The sequence below is a fragment of the Hordeum vulgare genome, chromosome 3H, assembly GCF_904849725.1.
Source record: "Hordeum vulgare subsp. vulgare chromosome 3H, MorexV3_pseudomolecules_assembly, whole genome shotgun sequence".
NCBI classification, from domain to species: domain Eukaryota; kingdom Viridiplantae; phylum Streptophyta; class Magnoliopsida; order Poales; family Poaceae; genus Hordeum; species Hordeum vulgare.
Genome location: NC_058520.1, coordinates 284,596,505 through 284,617,590, shown reverse-complemented (window position 1 = coordinate 284,617,590; position 21,086 = coordinate 284,596,505).

Sequence of the window (21,086 nt, the reverse complement as noted above, 5' to 3'; positions counted from 1 at the left end):
AATTAGCCCATTTAGCTCCAAAATACCATAATAAGCTCAAAATGGCACAAGAACCTTGGTTAGCTCATGAATATTATATACTTAGCTTGTTTTCCTCTAAAATGGGATAATTAGCCCATTTAGCTCAAAAAAGACATAATTAGGTAATTTAGCTCCAACAAGACGGGAAGAGGAGAAGAAATAGGCAAAATGAAAAGAAAGAAGAAGAAGAAGAAGAAGAGAAGAAGGAGAAGGAGGAGGAGGAGGAGGAGGAGAAGGCCAAGGACCTTCTATCCTTTTCCTCCTCCTCCTTCTCCTCCTCCTCCTTCTTGATTTCTTCTTCTCCTCCTCCTCCTCTTTCATATTATCCTTGCTTTAATTAACCCAACAATGACATAATTAGCCCATTTAGCTCCAAAATACCATAATAAGCTCAAAATGGCACAAGAACCTTGGTTAGCTCATGAATATTATATACTTAGCTTGTTTTCCTCTAAAATGACATAATTGGAATATTTAGCACAAAAAGACATAATTAGGTAATTTAGCTCCAACAAGAGGAGAAGAGGAGTAGAAATAGGAAAAATGAAAAGATAGAAGAAGAAGAAGAGATGAAGAAGAAGAGAAGAAGGAGAAGGAGGAGGAGGAGGAGATGGTGATCAAGAGCTTTTGGGTAATTTATCCTTTTACAGAACCTAAAATTAACAATATACCTAATTATTGTACTAATCGGTGTTTTCACGTTTGATTGCAGACCTTCTATAGGTGTGAGGATGGATATGAGGAGGAGGCGGCCAGGGTTCTCGAGGTCGAGTGTAGGCGGTTACTACAGAACTTGCGCCACGAGGCTCGGCCGCAGGCTATTCGAGATTACTACGCCACGTGTGGTATTAAGAAGGAGAAGAAGGATTGCCTCGGAAAGTGTCTGAAGAAGGAGCAATACATGAAGGTAATTACCTATTCTTAAGTCCTTCTACGTAGTTTTCTTGATTTCATTCATAGGCGTAGCACTGAAAATTCTTTCTAATAACTTACAGGTGCCCACGAGATGGTGTGCGGATAAGATGGATTGTTGGGAGGCGTTGGTTGATGAGTGGTGCATAGGAAGCTGGCGAGCCGTCCACGAGAATGCGAAGGATCGGCGTAGCCAAATGGTTGGTCCGCCACACCATCAAGGCAGCGCCAACTTACTTCAGTTCGGACGAAACTGGGTATGTGATTTGATTCATGATTCATGCAATTCATTCTTGATGCTAATATTTTGTTCCTCTCTTTTAGGCGCATCACAATAAGACTGAGATGCCACACTTGTACGACCTTTATGGCATGGCCCATACTGCCTCATACAAGAAGGCGAAGGCATTCTCTGAGTCTGACCTGGATGATCCCAGCAACTTCACCAACATATCATCCCACCAGAAGCTCGTGGCATACAGGGACGCGGGGAAGGCTACGAAAGGGGATGACTTTAACCCAAGCCAGGAACCTTTGGATCCAGAGCTGGTGATGATATCTGGTGGCGGGAGGCCCCATGGCTCGATAGCCATTGGAGATGGGATAATACATTGTCCACTCACTCTTCCGGAGATCAAGGTGCGCCAGTCGAGCAGATGTCCTGAGATAACGCCTCGTCCACGGCCAGTCGAACTTGCCATCGAGGTTAGTTGTACGGACTAAGAACACTTTCATCCATTTCATTATGTGTGTCACCATAGATCATTACTATGGTAACGAGGAATGGTTTTTCAGGCTGCTCTTCAAAAAGAGAGAGCGGCAAACCAGGCTGCTCTTGAGAAAGAGAGATTGGCAAGCGAGGCTGCTCTTTAGGCTGCTCTTGGTGAGAGGGACCAGAGCACGGCACGATTTCTTGAGGAGGAGAGGGCCCGGAATGAGGCGGGTCAACGGGCCCTGTACGAGCTTTTTGTGGTATGTTTTTTTTTCACATTAGCCAAATCATGTGTGTAATGTCTGTTTCAATACTAACTAATACGACCCACTCTTCAGGGTCTGTGCGAGAAGAGCGGTCAAGTCCCTCCGCCGATGCCCGTCTTCTCTTTGATTGGCACGGTGAGTTTCATTATAAACTAGTGTTAATAATTGAGTGTCATCATGCTAACTGAGACATTGCAAAATATCTTTTCTGCAGAATAACTCCCGAGCAGCATCGCACGATCCTTCTCCAGGGCAACCGTCTCCAAACGAAGCCGGTGCGAGCAACCGTGGTGTTTCTCCTCCTTGATGACCACTACGGTAAGTTTCTCCTCCAAACTTAGCTTGTTTTCATCTAAAATGAGATAATTAGCCCATTTAGCTCCAAGAAGACATAATTAGGTAATTTAGCTCCAACAAGAGGAGAATAAATAGGAAAAATGAAAAAGAAAAAGAAGAAGAAGAAGAGAAGAAGCAGGAGGAGGAGGAGGAGGAGGAGGAGGAGGAGAAGGAGGAGAAGGCCAAGGACCTTCTAGTCCTTCTCCTCCTCCTCCTTCTCCTCCTTCTCCTCCTTGATTTCTTCTTCTTCTCCTCCTCCTCCTCTTTCATATTATCCTTGCTTTAATTTCCCCAACAATGACATAATTAGTCCATTTAGCTCCAAAATACCATAATAAGCTCAAAATGGCATAAGAACCTTGGTTAGCTCATGAATATTATATACTTAGCTTGTTTTCCTCTAAAATGGGATAATTAGCCCATTTAGCTCAAAAAAGACATAATTAGGTAATTTAGCTCCAACAAGAGGAGAAGAGGAGAAGAAATAGGCAAAATGAAAAGAAAGAAGAAGAAGAAGAAGAAGAAGAAGAGAAGAAGGAGAAGGGGGAGGAGGAGGAGAAGGAGGAGGAGAAGGCCAAGGACCTTCTAGTCCTTCTCCTCCTCCTCCTTCTCCTCCTTCTCCTCCTTGATTTCTTCTTCTTCTCCTCCTCCTCCTCTTTCATATTATCCTTCCTTTAATTTCCCCAACAATGACATAATTAGTCCATTTACCTCCAAAATACCGTAATAAGCTCAAAATGGCATAAGAACCTTGGTTAGCTCATGAATATTATATACTTAGCTTGTTTTCCTCTAAAATGGGATAATTAGCCCATTTAGCAAAAAAAAGAAATAATTAGGTAATTTAGCTCCAACAAGAGGAGAAGAGGAGAAGAAATAGGAAAAATGAAAAGAAAGAAGAAAAAGAAGAAGAAGAAGAAGAGAAGAAGGAGGAGGAGGAGGAGGAGGAGAAGGCCAAGGACCTTCTATCCTTCTCCTCCTCCTCCTCCTTCTTGATTTCTTCTTCTTCTCCTCCTCCTCCTCTTTCTTCTCCTCTTTCATATTATCCTTGCTTTAATTAACCCAACAATGACATAATTAGCCCATTTAGCTCCAAAATACCACAATAAGCTCAAAATGGCACAAGAACCTTGGTTAGCTCATGAATATTATATACTTAGCTTGTTTTCCTCTAAAATGGGTAATTAGCCCATTTAGCTCAAAAAAGACATAGTTAGGTAATTTAGCTCCAACAAGAGGAGAAGAGGAGAATAAATAGGCAAAATGAAAAGAAAGAAGAACAAGAAGAAGAAGAAGGAGAAGGAGGAGGAGGAGGAGGAGGAGAAGGCCAAGGACCTTCTATCCTTCTCCTCCTCCTCCTTCTCCTCCTCCTCCTTCTTCTTGATTTCTTCTTCTTCTCCTCCTCCTCCTCTTTCTTCTCCTCTTTCATATTATCCTTGCTTTAATTAATCCAACAATGACATAATTAGCCCATTTAGCTCCAAAATACCATAATAAGCTCAAAATGGCACAAGAACCTTGGTTAGCTCATGAATATTATATACTTAGCTTGTTTTCCTCTGAAATGACATAATTGGAATATTTAGCTCAAAAATAAGGAGAGGGATGAAGAAGAAGAAGAAGAGAAGAAGAAGAGAAGGAGAAGGAGAAGAAGAAGAAGGAGGAGGAGAAGAAGAGAAGAAGAAGGAGAAGGAGGAGAAAAAGCAGAAGGAGCCCTCCTTCTCCTTCTTCTTCTCTCCTTCTTCTCCTCCTTCTTATCCTTCTTCTTCTCTTCTTTTTTCTTCTTCTCCTCGTCCTTCTCCTTCTCCTTTCCCTTCCCCTCCTCCTCCTCCTTCTGGTTTTTCTTCTCCTTGTTCTCTTCTTGCTTCTTCTCTTTCTTCTTCAATTTAGCTTATTTGTCATATATATATGTTGTTGTTGTTCTTCTTCTGACTTTCTTATTCCCATTTTGCAGATTGGATGTACTACATGCATGGAACCTGGCGTTGGAGTGCTTTAGTTTCCGTTTTTATTTGAGTTGATGAACAATGTGTTGGTTCTTCGTATGTGTTGATGAACAATGTGTTGAGGAACAATATATGTGCAACTATATGTATGTATATATGGATGAAACTTTGTATGTGTTTGTTCTTTTGATATATGGGATGTACGTTGATGAACAAATGGCATTGACGAGCTTTTTATGTATATCATATATGTGTTGTGATCTATTTATGATATATGTGCTATGAATTATATGTATATGTGCTGTCAAATAGAAAAAATAAATAAAAATGTGACAATATAGGCTCTTTGCCATCTACCAGCTGATGGCAAAGGCCTTTGCCGTCAGCTGACCGACGGCAAAGGTGCCACGTGGCGCCCAGCTGTGCAACCTGGGCAGTAGCAGCTGGCCATATAGTCTCTTTGTCGTCTGCTTCCTGGGGGGCAGACGACAAAGAAGAGGGCAAAGAGGAGGAGGCAGATGGCAAAGAGTGGAGAGAGGGGGGAGGGGAGGACCCGGCAGACGACAAAGATGGTCGTGGAGGCAGACGACAAAGATGGAGGGGGAGGGGTGGGGAGGAGAAGGCAGACGACAAAGATTGACAGGGAGGCACACGACAAAGATTGACGGGGAGGCAGACGGCAAAGGCTCCGTTAACCCCTAACGGAGGCAACGCGTGTCGGCTGCCGTCTCAAGAGCTTTGCCGACAGCTCGTGAGGAAAGCTAACGGCAAAGAGCTTTGCCGTCCGCCTTACGCGGGCAGACGGCAAAGAAGGACCTATGCCGTCGTAGGCTGACGCAGAAATTTTGCCGGCCGTGACAATCTTTGTCGTCTGTGGTATTGTCTTTGCCGTCAGGGATACTGTCTTTGCCGTCTGTGATGGCAGACGGCAAAGAAGGTGATTCCTGTAGTGAGTCTATGATATCCCCAACATTTTTCTTTGTAATTTCTATGTGGGTATAACTAGTTGGTATAGATTTGTACTTGATACTATTACTAGTGGTAATTTCGGAAGCTTTTCAAGCCATGGAAAATTTAGTTCGGTCACTACCTATTATCATTTATGAAGCTATCTTGATCTTGGAACATGTTATTCAAAGGCTTGACATTATCAAAAGTAAAATGATTACTAAAGAACAAATTGAGAAGTTGGATAAAAAGCTTCATAATCATATCACTCAATTTGGGTCACGCGTAGGAATTACTTTGAAAGCGTTAAAAGAGAAAGATAGAATTATTGATGGAAGGGTAGATCAAGGTTTGAATAGAATTGATAAAATGGAGTAATTCATTGATAAAGTAGGTTCCACTTTCACTCCCTCAAAAACCAATGCTAGTACTTCTCAAAAGAAATACCCCAAGTTCATATATGTTCTCAAGAGCATTAGTACCACTCCTACCAACACAAACTAGGATCCTAAAATGATTAGTGTGAATCCCAATTTTATAAATTTTATAGGAGACTCTATTTTAAAGACATCTATTTTCCTAAGAATCATGGTTGTGTTATTGAGGGGCTTGATAAGAATGATGACAACACTTAATCATATGCATTATGCCTAGCTAGGGGCCTAAAACAATAGCGCTAGTTGGGAGGCAACCCAATAGTTATCTAATTTTTCTTGTTATAGTTTGTGTTTGTGTGATATAACATGATTATTCATACTGTAATTATTTTCTTTTTATGCTTAAATTAGTTTTTGTTCCAAGTAAAGCCTTCGGGATGATTTTAATGAAAAGTAGAATTGATATAGTGGAAAAACAGAAACTGTAGTGTCTAGTGTAGAATTTCTCTGATTTTACTGGAATGTATTTTCAATCTGAAATATATACAAAAAATTGTATTAAAAATTCCTATGGTTTTCCTAAATATTCAGAATTTGTGGAGTTACAGATGTAGGGTGTCTTTGCAGATCACTAGAGACTGTTCTCTTTAAGACATATTCTATTTTTGCTTGCATAGTTTGCTTGTTTTGATGATGCTATGAATTATATCGGGGGGTATAAGTCATGGAGAAGTTAGAATACAGTATTTTATGCAATAATAAAATATTTATCAATTTATAACAATACCTAATGTTTGTGGTTCACCTATCCTACTAATGAATCTTACGAGTTTTCTCCTGAGTTTTGCGTGCTTAAGTTTTCATGTTTTGGGTGTTTTCACGATTGATGAAGGAATAAGGAGTGGCTAGATCCTAATCTTCGGGATGAACAAGGCATACCAAGGTAACATTCTAGGAATACTCAAGCGTCTGAGCTCGGGGTTGCCCAGAAGGAATCCCCTCTTTCGTCTCAATCCATCAATATGTCACTTGGATTTATATTTTTATTCATCTCATGATATGAGTTTTGCCTGGAGCATCTTATCTTATAGTTTTCTTTTGTTTTAGTTTTCTACAATCATTGTTTTCTGGACACACTCAGTTGAGAGAGACACATGCTTACCATGATTTTTTCAAACACAATATGTGCTTCACTTATATCTTTTGAGCTAAGCAGTTGCTTTAGTACTTCACTTATATCTTTTAGCGCATAGTGGCTTATAGATTTTATATAAATAATTGCACTTTCATTCTTCACTTAAATTTTTCTAAGAGTAATAAATAGAAATCGTAATTTGCATGGGTTATAAGATTAGTCCCAAGATAATAGGTAGTCACGGTGTTCGTAATCAAAACCACATGTAGCACACAAAAGAGAAATTATGGGTTAATGATATTGATGTGGTAATATGAAAGGGTATGAGTGCATGATTGTTCGTTAAGAACATTAGTGATATTTAAAGGATGTTAATTTGTCGTTCATATAAATATTAGTTATGACATGGTGATGATGTGTGAGCATTCTTATTCCTCGTTGAAATCATGTGCTCTTTAGGTCAGGGGCGCGTGATGGTTAACTCCTACCAACCTCCCCCTTGGGGCATGCGAGTAGTACTTTGCCTTGAGAGAGCTAATAAAACTTTACAACAAGTATGTGAGTCCTTTATAACTAATGTGAATCCATGGATGTATTCACTCTCACCACCTCATATTTGCTAGCCTCTTCGGTATCATGCATCGACCATTCTCACCTCGAGGATCAGTGCTAACTACATCGGTGCACCCAAACCCCATGACATGATGCACTCTGTTGCACACCACATTATATGTTCCTCAAAAAAGACACCATATCTATCTATCATCACACTTCCATAGCCATTCCGAGATATATTGCCATGCAACTTATCATCTGATTAGTACTCCAATTGTCATATTGCTTTGCATTATCATGCAGCTCACATAGTATGTGTGCCAAATCCACCATTCATCATTACCATACATGTTATGCTAGATCATTGAAAATCTTGGTACACTACGAGAAGCATTCATATAGAGTCACATTTTTTAGTATTTTTTCAAAGTGATTTGTAAGTAAATAGAAGTGTGATGTTATTCATTATTTACGGCACTGTCTTTTCGAGGAAAGGATGATGGGGAGCATAATTCCCTCACAAGTCGGGATGAGACTCCGATCGAAAAATAAAAGAAACAATGAAAACAAATGAAAAACGAGGAAGAAAGAAAAATGAAATAAAGAAAGGAAAATAAAAATAAAATAAAATGAGAGAAAAGAGAGTAGGGACACTCCTACTACCTCTTTACCCACACTTGTGCCTCAAAGTGGCAACATGTTTTTCTTATAGAGAGTCTCTTGTTTCGTCACTTTCATATGCTAGTGGGAATTTTTCATTATAGACCTTGGCTTATATATTACGATGCCGGGCTTCCTCAAATGCCCGAGGTCTTCATGAGCAAGCAAGTTGGATGCACACCCACTTAGCTTAAGTCGAGCTTTCATACACTTATAGCTCTAGTGCATCTGTTGCATGGCAATTGGTACTCCTAGCATCGATATGTATTGATGGGCATCACCATAGCCCGTTGATATGAGGAGTTGATGTAAGAATTTCTTATCCACTTTTACCCCTTTGAAACCTATCACCATATTCTATTCCACTTATATGCTATGTCCATGGTTCACACTCATGTATTGAGTGACTAATAAAAAGCTGAAGTGAATTAAAAAGTATGATCCAATTGCCTAGCTAACACCATGGTGCTTGACATTTGTATTTATGTGGTGAAGACGGAGGCATGCCATGCTAATATGAGAAAATGAATGGGGGTGGACATTCTTTAAGGATCGTATATTTCGAACCTCGATGATGATGTTACTTATGTTCACGAATATTCCTATGTTGATGTTTTTTAATACATCATTTCTCAATGATTACACCTGCAATAGGTTACATGTTTGGTAGAATACCACATCAAAAATTCTGGTATTATCATTTACCTATTCAAGGACGAGCATGAATTAAGCTTGGGGATGCTTGATACGTCTCCAACTTATCTTTAATTTTTGATTGTTCCATGTTGTTTTATTATAATTCTAGGATACTTTTTTGGTCATAATTTACCAATTTATATTATTTTTGAGCACTAACCTATTGACCTGTGCCAAGTGCTAGTTGTTGTTTCCTGTGTGTTTTTTATATTTAACGATTTATGTACCAAACGAAGTCCAATTGCTCCCAAACGTTTTATGATTTTCTGGACCAAAAGAAAACCTGGAAGCCTCGAGAGAAGACGAGAAGCCACACGATGGAGGCACAAGCCAACAGGGCGCGACGAGGGGGGTCGATGCGCCCTGATGGCTTGTCCCACCCAGTGGCCCCTCTACCTTCATTTTGTGGCCTACAAATTCACATATATTCCAAAAACCCTAAGGACGATCGTGAAACTCTTTTTCCTCCACCGCAAGTCACTGTTCCATGGCAATCCCATCTGGAGCTCCGTTCTGGCACACTACTACATGGGGGCTCGATCACAGATGGCCTCTTGACCAACCTCGTTGCCCTCATGATGATGTGTGAGTAGTTCAGCATAGACCTACGGGTCCATAGTTGTTACCTAGATGGTTATCTCTCTCTCTTGATCTTCAATACAATGGTTATCGCATCTTCACTTTGATCCATCTGATGTAATTCTTTTGTATGGTGCATTTGTTGGGATCCGATGAATTGTGGGTTTATGTTCAGATTATTCATGAAATGTATTTGAGTCTTATCTAATTATTATGATTCTTATTTGCATGATCATCATAGCTTCGTAATTCTCTCTGATCTATTGGATTGTTTTGTCAAAGTAGTTTTGTATTTCTTCGGTGAGAGGGGTGCATTGTAGTGGGTTCAACATGATGAGTTTCCACTTCACAGTCTACATGACGAGTCTACATGAACTATTACTTTTTTCTTTTGCAGCCGGGGTATAGATTCATACATGTTAGACGGCTAAGAAGATTTAATTTGTGGCCCAACAATAATTTTGTTAATAATTTCCAACTAACATGTGGGGCCTGGTGTTAGTGGCTGGGGGCGATGGTTAGTGGCTAAGCAGGCAAGCCATGTTAGTGTCGCCAGCTTTTGAACGCCGATGAACAATTTGTGGCGGCAGAGCAACTAAGTAGCTTGGTTTGAGCTACGAGACACCTTTTCGAGTGCCGTTTAGACCTATATCTAGCTAGGAGAACAACACAACGTTGGTGGTGCAATTGGGCCGAATGGTTGACGAAATTGAGGCCGGCGATGAGGTTTGCGATGGTCATGGTTCGGGCGTTGTTGGGATCAATGATCCAACATGTAAAACCCGCGGCTAAGAGCTTCTGTAAATACTACATCTCATGGGGAGGATGTCCACGAGCTTATCTCGATTACCGGAGCTTGCTAGGAGCTGGCGGCTAGGAGCTCTAGGCTATGGTGGGGATACATTGTATAGAAAGAAATCAAACCGGTAAGAGGGGGATAAATGAAGTGACGACTCACTTAGGACCTTTTGACGAGAACGACGAGGTGGGGGAAGCTCCCTAGCCGGACAATTTGACATTTACGTCCGGCAACCGGAGGTTGAAGAAGATGGCGATGGCGGTTCCATAGGGATTCTGGGCTTGCTTCCTTTAACTGAGAGGACTAGCTCGATGTGCTGGAGGTGATGGGTAGCTCGGGCATGAAAGACAACAGGGGTGGGAGCTTGGCCAGCGAGCAGCATCAATGACAGCAGCGATACGGGTGGAGGAGGGGCCGGTGTCGAAGGGGCCGTTCGCAGCATGGTGGAGGATGGGTCGGTGGCGTCCCAGTGGAGGAGGGTCTGGTAGCAGCATGATGGAGGAGGGGCCATTGGTGGAGCGGTAACCCTAGGCCAGCGGGGACGACGGGCGTTATGTGTGGCCTGAGGGGGAGAGCTGGGACGATGTCCTAGCGAGATAAGTCCTTGGTCGTTAGCCCGAGTAAGATAGACAACAAAGACTGGTCCACCGTGACATGAGACTGGTTTACCATCATCCAGGGGAAAACAGACGACAAAGTATGTATTTTCATGAGCGAGTCTTTGTAGTCTGCCATAGTGGGTCTTTGCCATCTGCCAACTATGAAATAGACGGCATAATATGTATTCATCGTCTCTTGTTCTTTGCCGCCAGCCACTGATGGCAAAGCATGTCTTTGCCGTCCGCCCCGATGAAAAGCTGAAGGCAAAGAACAAAGTTGACGGCGAATTAGTTGTTTCTTGTAGTGTAAGGACCGGTTCCTCAAGTGTCCACACAGAGGGTACGCGCACGCGCACACGTTCCCAACAAGCTTAGGAATTAAAAACATACAAATGTAAATCAAACATGAGGGAAACTAGTCGTTCATTTGAGCGAACAAAAATATTATGTCCCAAGCAAGTTGTCGTACTAATTAAAAACATTTTTTTTGATACATGCCCCGAAGACGTGAAGGAGTTCACTCTTTGAGGGTGACAGAGCCAGCACTGTCCGAGATAGGGTGAGAAGGGCATCGAGGGAGCTGGTGTCGAGGCCTTTCAGTAGCTTGGAGAAGGCCTTGCTTAGGTCCATGCTTGGGTTGTGATATTCAATCTTCACCAATACCTTGTGAAGTACCTCGCGACACATCTCACCGCAACCGTGAAGGAACTCGTCGGCCCGTCGAGCCCCATACCTTGCCAACGCATCAACAAGATTCCCAAAGAAGATGGATAGCCTCGCGCTTGCTGTCACCTTGACGTAACTGGAGAAAACACATTCCTCCAATACCATTTCCGTGAGTTGGCCGGAAAGCCTACCGGCAGTGTCCATGAGCTGCTCCATCCAAAGCTTGGTGTTCTTCTATAGCACTTTGGAGGCGCGTGCGGCAGAAGCAAGGAGCGCTTTCTCCTTCTACTATTCCTCGAGCTTCTCACGCTTTAGGCTGTCCTCATAGGTGCTCACCTTCACCCGAGGTTGGCGTTGGCATCTGCACCAACATTCAACACATTGGTCTTGTCATAGAGCCCGACCTGACGGTTCGCCAGGCTCATGGCCTCCTTTTGGATGTCGTCCTTCAAATTCTAGAATACTTGGCGGGACGAGGCGAGGTCCGACTCCAATTGATGCACTTTGTTCTCCAACGAATCCTTTGTGGACTTGGCGGCCTTGACATCCTCGATGGCCTTTCTGAGCTTGCATGCATGCTTCACTTCTTGCTTCTCAAGGGCGTCCTTATGCTTTTGTTCCAACTGTATGAACTGGCTCTCAGGACCAGCCTTGAGGGCCACCTACCGCGCAACAAGCTCCTCTTCATAAGCATCAAGTTGGATTTTGTGCGTAGTCTGCTCGAATTTTGTCATGGTGATGGATTCATCAGCCTCCCGCTAGGTTTTATCCTCCTTGATGTTCTTGTTGATGAAGGCGACTGCATCCTTCAGGAGGTCTTCTTGCTGCTCATCTCATCACATAGCTATTGAATCATTGTAGTGCTGTTGTTTACTTCCATCATGATATGTTTTTTTTCAGCCACCAAGAGCTTTTTACTGCATCATTTTCACTTGGACGATAGATCTCCCAAATGGAAGGTATGTGCGAGCGAGAAATATTCTCAACTCCATAATTGTGAACCAACCTGTGAAAATTATTTGCATGTTATGTGCCGATGGGCCTCCTCCTGGTAGATTCACCTTTCGTTTCCTGAGCTAGCTGAGCTCTCCTCCCCATTGGTGGGCAAGGATTTGGAGAAGAGGATATGCCAGCTAGCGTTCCATGTTCGAAGCCCCGGGGATGCACTTCCATGGAGTCCCCAGGTTCTTCTCCTGATATAACTTCCTCATATCCTTCTCGTTCGAGTTCCATCTGTAACATCTACGCTTGGTCCTCAATGTTGTTGTAGGAGGACGAATACATAGCTCCCACGCCTTTGGCAATCTGTTAGAAAAACGGCTCAAAACAAGAATAAAGGAGAAACTCACGATGAAGTGGTCAAAACATACAGGAGTATATATAATGATTTTTTTCTAGGTTAGAATACATGTCCGGAAAGAAAACGGAGTTCAGGAGGCACACAAGGGTCCCATGAGGCAACTGAGCGCGCCTAATGGGGTGGCCTCACCCTCTTGGCTCGTGGTTCCCTCGTGTGTCCCCTTGAATCATATTTTTCATTTTTGGATTTTTTATAAAATACCAAAACCAACAAAAAATATATATCTATTGGAATTTTTGGTGTCGGTTTACTTAGAGTATCACATACCTAGCCTTTTTCTGCATTTTGGGGTGTTCCAGAAGGTCTCTCTTATGTGTTGTTCAAGAGTCATAACTTGGACAATGTTAGTTTCAACATTAAGGGGCATACCTGAGATATAGTGTTTAATTCATTGCCCATTTACCACTATCGGGTTTTTGCCCTCGAAGTTGTTAATCTTTATAGCACTGGAGCAATAGACCTCCTCAACGGCATAGGGGCCTTCCCATTTGGAGAGAAGCTTTCCTGCCAAAAATATAAAACGAGAATTGTAGAAAAAGAACTAGGTCTCCTACACTGAATTACCGTTTTTGGATTCTCTTTTCATGCCATCTTTTAACTTTTTACTTAAACAACTTGGTATTTTCATAGCTCGTGTCCTCCATTCATCTAATGAACTAATATAAAATAGCCTCTTTTCACCGGCAATTTGAAAATCATAGTTGAGTTCTTTAATTTGCCAATAAGCTTTATGTTCTAACTCAAGTGGTAAATGACAAGATTTTTTATATATCATTTTTTAAAGGGACATTCCTATCAAATATTTATAAGCGGTTCTATAAGCCCATAAAGCATCATCCAGTTTCTTAGACTAGTTCTTTACAGATCTATTAACAATCTTTTGCAAATTTAATTTTATTTCTTGATTGCTCAGTTCAACTTGGCCACTAGACTCAGGATTATAAGGTGATGCAATCCTATGTTTAACATCATATTTAGCTAGCAGTTTATGGAAAGCACCATGAATAAAATGTGAACCACCCTCAGTCATTAAAAATCTAGGGACTGCAAACCTCGGAAAGATAATATCTTTAAGAATTTTAATAGAAGTGTTATGATCAACACTACTAGTTGGAATAGCTTCTACCCACATAGTAACATAGTCAACAACAACTAGAACCTGAGTATAACCATTAGAAGAAGGAAAATGTCCCATATAATAAAAGTCCCAAACATCAAATGGTTCAATAGCAAGTGCTTAATTCATAAGCATTTCCTCACGTATACGAATGTTATCAATTCTTTGACATTCATCCCCAAGAAAGGACATACATATGAGCATCTTTAAAAAGAGTAGGCCAATAAAAAGTAGATTGTAATACCTTGTGTGCAGTTCTGTCACCAGCATGGTGTCATCCGTAAGCTTCGGAGTGACACTTTCGCAGGATATACCCCTATTCATGCACAGGCAGCTAACATCTAATAACACCATCCACTCCTACATTATAAAGATGTGGGTCATCCCAAAAGTAATGTCGCAGATCATTAAAGATTTTTTATTTTATTGATAGGTGAAATTAGATGGTATATATTTAGCGACAATATAGTTACCATAATCCGCATGCCAAGGAGTACTATGAGAAGTATTTATAGCAGCAAGTTGCTCATCAGGAAAACTATCATCAATAGGCAGTGGGTCATCAAGAAGATTTTCCATCCTAGACAAGTTATCCGCCACAAGGTTTTGAACTCCCTTCCTATCGACAATATGCAAGCGAAAAATCTTGTAGTAAATTCACCCACCTAATAAGTCTAGATTTAGCATCTTTCTTTCCCATGAGGTATTTAATTGCAGCATGATCACTGTGAATACTAACTTTGGAATCAACAATGTAAGTTCTAAACTTATCACATGCAAACACAACTGCTAAAAATTCCTTCTTAGTGGTAGTGTAATTTCTTTGAGCATTGTCTAGGGTCTTACTAGCATAATGAATAATATTCAATTTCTTGTCTACTCTTTAACCTGGAAAACACCACGACATAATCACTAGCATCACACATAATTTCAAATGGTTGATTCCAATTGGTGGTTGGACATAGGTGCGGAAATCAATGCTTTCTTAAGTATTTCAGAGCTTTCTACACAATCATGATCAAAAACAAAAGGAATATATTTTTGTATGAAATTAGTTAGTGGCCTACAAATATTTAAGAAATATTTAATGAAACGTCTATAAAAATATGCATGCCCAAGTAAACTTCTTATACCTTTGATATCTTTGGGCAATTTCAGAAAATACAACATATTTCGTGAGACTTTGATCCTATAGCACACCTTTCTTTTTATTGGATTAAATATCACATATTTGATGGATAGCTGGAAAAAATACCATAGATTAATTTTTCCCTCCTTTTTCACGTTTAGGCACACATCTCATACTTGTTAGGACAAATTTACCCTCAGATCCTTTCCTCGTCATATGACACTATCAACGCAAGGAGATAGAGAGACGAAGCTATGCGCCGAAGCCTCGATGCGCATCCCTCCTCAAGTTGCCTCTTTTTCATTCCTCTTCCTCGGCGCCTCACCACCTCGCCATGCCTACTTCACTTCACCACCACCTCGTCGTTCGTCATCCCACTTGTCTCCCGTCCACACATTGCTCGTTGCATCTGCTGGCTGGATGGAGATTAGAGATCGAAGTGCTCACTTGGGCATGCTGGTTGCTAGCTTTGTTAGCATATGGCTCAAATACTGGTGACACACACTAACAACTTACACTAACAACTTCCTAACGTGTTCATGGTTGTAGCAACTATTACTGGAAGACATGGATGCATGAAAATTCTGATTGGATGGATGTAACCTGTGTTGACGTATAGTTTTGTTGACATGGATACAATCAGAATTTTCACAGTATTTTCACCGTGCACAATGTGTTCTACTTGTACTCGTGAAGCCTACCCATGGTCTCGGGCTCCTGATTAAACATCTCAGACCTGTCAGGCTTGGCTACAGAACGTATATGTGGACGCCTCCGGGAGGAGAAGAAGCAGCATGAGGGGATGACCGGATGAATCACAGGGAGGCAGCGCCGCGTCGGGGAGTAAAAAGGCAATGCCGCAAGGCGGTAACACAGGGAAGGAGGTCTTGCAAGGTGCCGACGTTGTGCTTTGTTATCTGTCTCAGATCGTTTCATATGACGAGGCAACGTTCTGAGGGCAATTTAGTCCTAACAAATATAAGACGTAGGTTTGGACGTGGAAAAAGACTAAACCATTCATGTTAATGTAATTTGTCTATCTCTCAATCAAAGGTGTTCTATTTAATCCAATAAAAATAAAGGTGTGTTATAGGATCGAAGTCCCAGGAAAATTGTGGCATTTTGTCAAATTGCTTGATATCTTTAGTACAAGACATTTTCTCTATTGCATCAACTTTAGCTTTGTCTACTTCGATGCCTCTATCAGAATTTTTATGCCCGAGTACTATACCTTCATTCACTATAAAGTGGCACTTCTCCTAGCTCAAGACAAGATTAGTTTCTTCACATCTCTATAAAACTCAATCAAGTTGTCAAGCAATCGTTAATGAAGTCCCATAAACAAAAAAATATTCCATGAAACCAAAACAATCTTTACACAAAAGTCACAGAATATAGCAGTCATGCATGTTTGGAAGGTAGCAAGTGCATTGCACAAACCAAAAGTCATATGTCTATAAGCATAGGTTCCAAAAGGGCATGTGAAAGTAGTTTTCTCTTGGTCCTCTTTTGACAGAGGTATTTAAGAGAAACACGAATATCCATCAAGAAAACAAAAGTGTGTGTGCTTAGATAATGTTTCTAACATTTGATCAATAAAAGGCAAGGGGTAACGACCTAGTAGCTTTATTCAATTTCCTGAAATCAATTACCATTCTACCAACAATTATTATTCTTTGTGGAATAAGTTCATTTTATCATTAAGAATAATAGTTATACCACCTTTCTTTGGAATAGGATGACCATGACTTACCCATCTACTTTCAGCAATAGGATAAATTATGCCTGATTCCAGACAATTTAGTATTTCAGTTGTTACCACTTCCCTCATCTCAAGATTTAAGCGTCGTTGATGATCAACAACAGATTTAGCATCCGGTCCCATATTAATCTTGTGCTAACATAGAGTGGGGCTTATGTCCTTAAGATCATGAAGAGTATATCCAATAGCAGCCATGTGCTTCTTTAGAGTTTTTCATAACCTCTTTTCTTCATGCGCTGAAAGGTTAGCACTAATAATAAGACGATATATCTTCTTTTCATGAAGATAAGCATATTTCAAAGTATCACATAATGTCTTTAACTCAAACACGGGATCCTCCTTTTGGTGGATGAGGATCCCCTAAGATATCAAAAAGAAAGTTGCATTTTAGGATAGGTGCTTGCCTAAGGAATATATCATTTACCTCATTTCTTTCATCCATATGCATATCATACTCATGGTCCAGCAAATATTGTTCTAAAGGATCTATAGGAGGCACAACAATAGAAGCAATACAAATAATTTCATCTTTACTAGATAACTCCTTATCATGTGGTTGTCTACCAAATTTAGGGTAATTAAATTCATGGGACTCATTGCCAAAGCTTTTTTTAACTTCCTCAGTGATACAATTAGTTTCAACATTAATAGTATTCAAGAAAGGTCTACCATATATAATGGGACAAAAGTTATCTTGTTCAGAACCAAGTACTAGGAAGTCAATGGGGTACTTGACTTTTCCACCCGAGACTTCAACATCTCTAACAATTCCAAGTAGCAAGATAGTATTTGGGTTTGCAAGTTTAATAGTGACATAAATATGTTCAATCACAGAGGATGCTATATCATTCGTGATTTCTTTTTATAAGGTAAAAGGTATAGCACTAACACTAGCACCCATATCACATAAACCGTTATATCAATTATCTCTGATCTTAATAGAAACAACAGGCATGGCAACAACTGGTTTGTTTCTATCTAGCTTGCCCTGCTCGTTTCTAACAGGCTTTGCAATTGTAGCAACTTCACTACAGAAGTAAATGACATGCCCATCAGTATTATCAACCAATAGATCTTTAAGTACAACTATATTAGGCTCCACGTTTATATGTTCAGAAGGTTTGCGTGTTCTAACATAACTTATATTAATCATAGTTGTAGCTTTAGCATGTTCTTATATCCTGATAGGGAAAGGCGGCTTCCCAATATAAGAAGTTGGTACAACTCGATCCACATGATAACCATTTGCTTCTCTAACGTCGAAGATGCGTTCCTATCCTTATTTTGGCACGAGGGCCTCGACAGGGACAGAAGCGCATCTCGTCGTTTCACAAGAATGGATATCATTACAAGTACATGTACTAAAGATATGAGTATAAGGAATTGGCTTTACACTCTCCACAAGCTACATCAATATCACAACAATACAACAATATGCAGTCATCATGAAGAAGAGCAGGGTCTGACTACAGACGAAAACAAATGATAAAAGAACAACGTCCATCCTTGCTATCCCAGGCTGTCGGCCTAGAACCCATCCTAGATCGATGAAGAAGAAGAAGAAGAAACTCCAAAAGAACAATCATCGCGCTCATGTCATAATAGCACTTTACGTGTACCTGCAACTGTTGTTGTAGTAATCTGTGAGCCACATGGACTCAGCAATCTCATTTCCAAAGGTATCAAGACTAGCAAAGCTTAATGGGTGTGGTATGTCAGATTTCGGGCTCCGCAAAACCCTAAGGATTTGAACACAGGGGCTTGTACGAAGAACTCTCCCAGCTCAGCCTCGCCTAGCTCGCTACTCGATGGAAACGATGAAGGACTCACTCGATGGTGAGGGGAACACAAAACACAATAGTTTACCCAGGTTTGTGCTCTGCTAAGCGTAAAAACCCACTCCTGCTTTTGGTGGATTGCCTCTTGCGAAGGTTGGTGGATGAACTAGTACAGTGCTCTCGAGCCTCCGAAGGTGGGGTGGCTTTGTGTGATGCTCAAAGGTTCGAATGAACCGACCCCCCTACAAAGTGTTCTACCCTTTCTATTTATAGCGGAGGCCCGGGTCCTCTTCCCTCGTAGCTTTGGCGGGAAGGGATCCCACAATGGCCAATTTTGAAGGGGAACAGGGGAACATGCTCCCTACCCAAAGGTGGTCTTGGCCTGCAAAGTAACTGCCCGCGCTGCAGGGACGGGCCCGAGGATGACGTTTGCCCTACTGGCGGGCGGCAGTGGCTTCGTTGCACCCGAAGGGAAACCATTGGAAGATGCCTTTCGAACCCCGATACGCTCCCGCCGCCTTTGCACTAAAGAGGAAACTGCTCCGTCGTGCCATCTGCTTCTCGCATGTCCTTCCCTGCCTCACCCTTGACTCGTGAGGCCCGACCTTGCCTCCGAATATCCGCCACGGGCCCCCCAATGCCTGTGGGCCAAGCCGGTGCGCGTCACGCGGCTGGTGTTGGGTCATCCTTGTCTTCTGTCTGTGCCCAAGTTATTAGGTGCCCTGCTTGTTGCGTCGGTGCCTTATTGCTTTCCTTCTTCCCCACTCGCTCTTCTTCCATGGTCTCTGACTCCAATTGGCGTCCCCCAGATCCAGTGCGGCGTCGTTCCCCTGCCGGCCCAACGATGGAGCCTACCGGCAAGCAGAAACCAGAGGCGCAAGGTCCGACCCTGGGTTACCCGCTCCTGGAGTGCGCCGTTTCCAAGGACATGGATATCAGCCCCGTGCTTCCATGGACCGCGTCCGAGTCAAATGAGCACGGTTGAACCCTCATCTGTCCTGGTGCCGTAGAGGATCGGTCCGCGTCGGGGGCGGTATACCCCTTCTTCCTCCACGGTATATACGATGGGCTGGTGCCACCTTCCTCCCGGTTCTTCGCTGCCGGCTTGGACCACTATGTGATCCAAGCCCTTCTTCTCCTGCCCAACTCCATCTATCTTTTGTCTGTCATTGCTTTCTACTGCGAGGCTTTCGTAGGCGCCTCCGTGACGGCTCTCATTTTTCGGCGTGCGTCTCCTTTGTGGCGGCCCAAAGCGGCAATGTGCTCTTGAAGGCCGGGAAGAAGATGGAGAACTTCAGGCACCGATGTATCCTTATGAGTCTAAAGGATGCCAACCCTCGGCTGGAGGAGCCGAAGGTGTTGCCAGAGAAGACTTGTGCGTGGAGCTCATCGAAGGTCTCCGACCCTCGGGCTGCACCCGTGCTGGAGCGCTTTTCCCACGACATCAGCGCCAAGAGGCTGACCGGGGGAATGATATTGAAGGAGTTCCTCGCGCAGCGCCTGGCGCCTCTCCACGCACACTACAGGCCCGTGTGGGAGTACCGGGCTGGTGACGATGAGCTCTGGCTCCAGTCCCAGGACCTCCCCACTGAGGACCTGGGCAGGGCCATGGCGATCTGGCTGGGCAGCAACCCTGATGACCAACCTGAGGCCCTGGGTTCGTTATACTGTTGCGACGATTGGGCCGACCTGGTCACTGCGATGCCTGTCTTCAACAAGTGGGGGCTCCTCCTGGCTGAGAGCTCCGGTCCGATGGAAGTGCCATCCGGTGGAGGGGACTCAAAGAAGACCGTCGACGATCGCCCGGCGAGCGTGCCTCTCCAATCGCAATCCGTCCTTCTGCGTGAGCTTGAGGATGATGATGCCAGCGGTGTTACCCCCTCTGGGACCTCCTCGCGTCTGGCCAGGGCCACTAGGGGGGCCCGTGTTGACCTCGCGCGCCACATGGTCCGCGTGCGTGCTTGCTTCCCGGAAGTTCAGGGCTGAGTGGTCCCCGGTGCACCCCGCCTCTGCCGACGGGAGGTCCAAGGCGCCGAGCTCGCCCCCCTCCATGGGGGGCCCTGTCACATCTGCTATTGCCGGGGCAGAGAGGAGGAAGATATGGCGCGACGTCGAAGAGTAAGTTACTTGCTTGGGCTCTCATTGCGCGTCTATTGTCCACACTTGGCTGATCCCCCCTTTTTACTCGACGTCCAGGGATAGCCCAAAGTATCCTTGAAATCCCTCGCACAAGATGCTGGAGAAAGGTAAAATAAGTCCAGCATGGCCGCCCGACGTGTCGACGATCCCGATAGGAGCCGTGTATCTCGTTCTCAGGACACGACGGATAAGCACAACATACGGTGATCTGATAGAAATCTCTCGAGTTGCCCCCCAAATGTCTCTAGTTTGGACCAGCACCGGCAGCACTGTCCCACTGTATTACGTTTAATTACTCCTCGGGTTCATGACGCCCTTTGTTTTCAGTATTAACAGAATTATTATAGTACCAAAGATGGGCCTTGACAGACCAGTTTTATCTCAAAACAAAAGTAAAGGGGGTCCCCCTAACAACCCCAAGCATGTTAGGAGCGCTCAATTATGGAACATAACACCGGTAGCCGAAATTAAGGCGACAAAGGTGGAACAAAACACGAGGCTAGAAGGCCAAGCCTTCCACCTTTTACCAAGTATATAGGTGCATTAAATTTATTAACAGTAATAAGGTGATATAACAAGGAACCCATGTTTTCA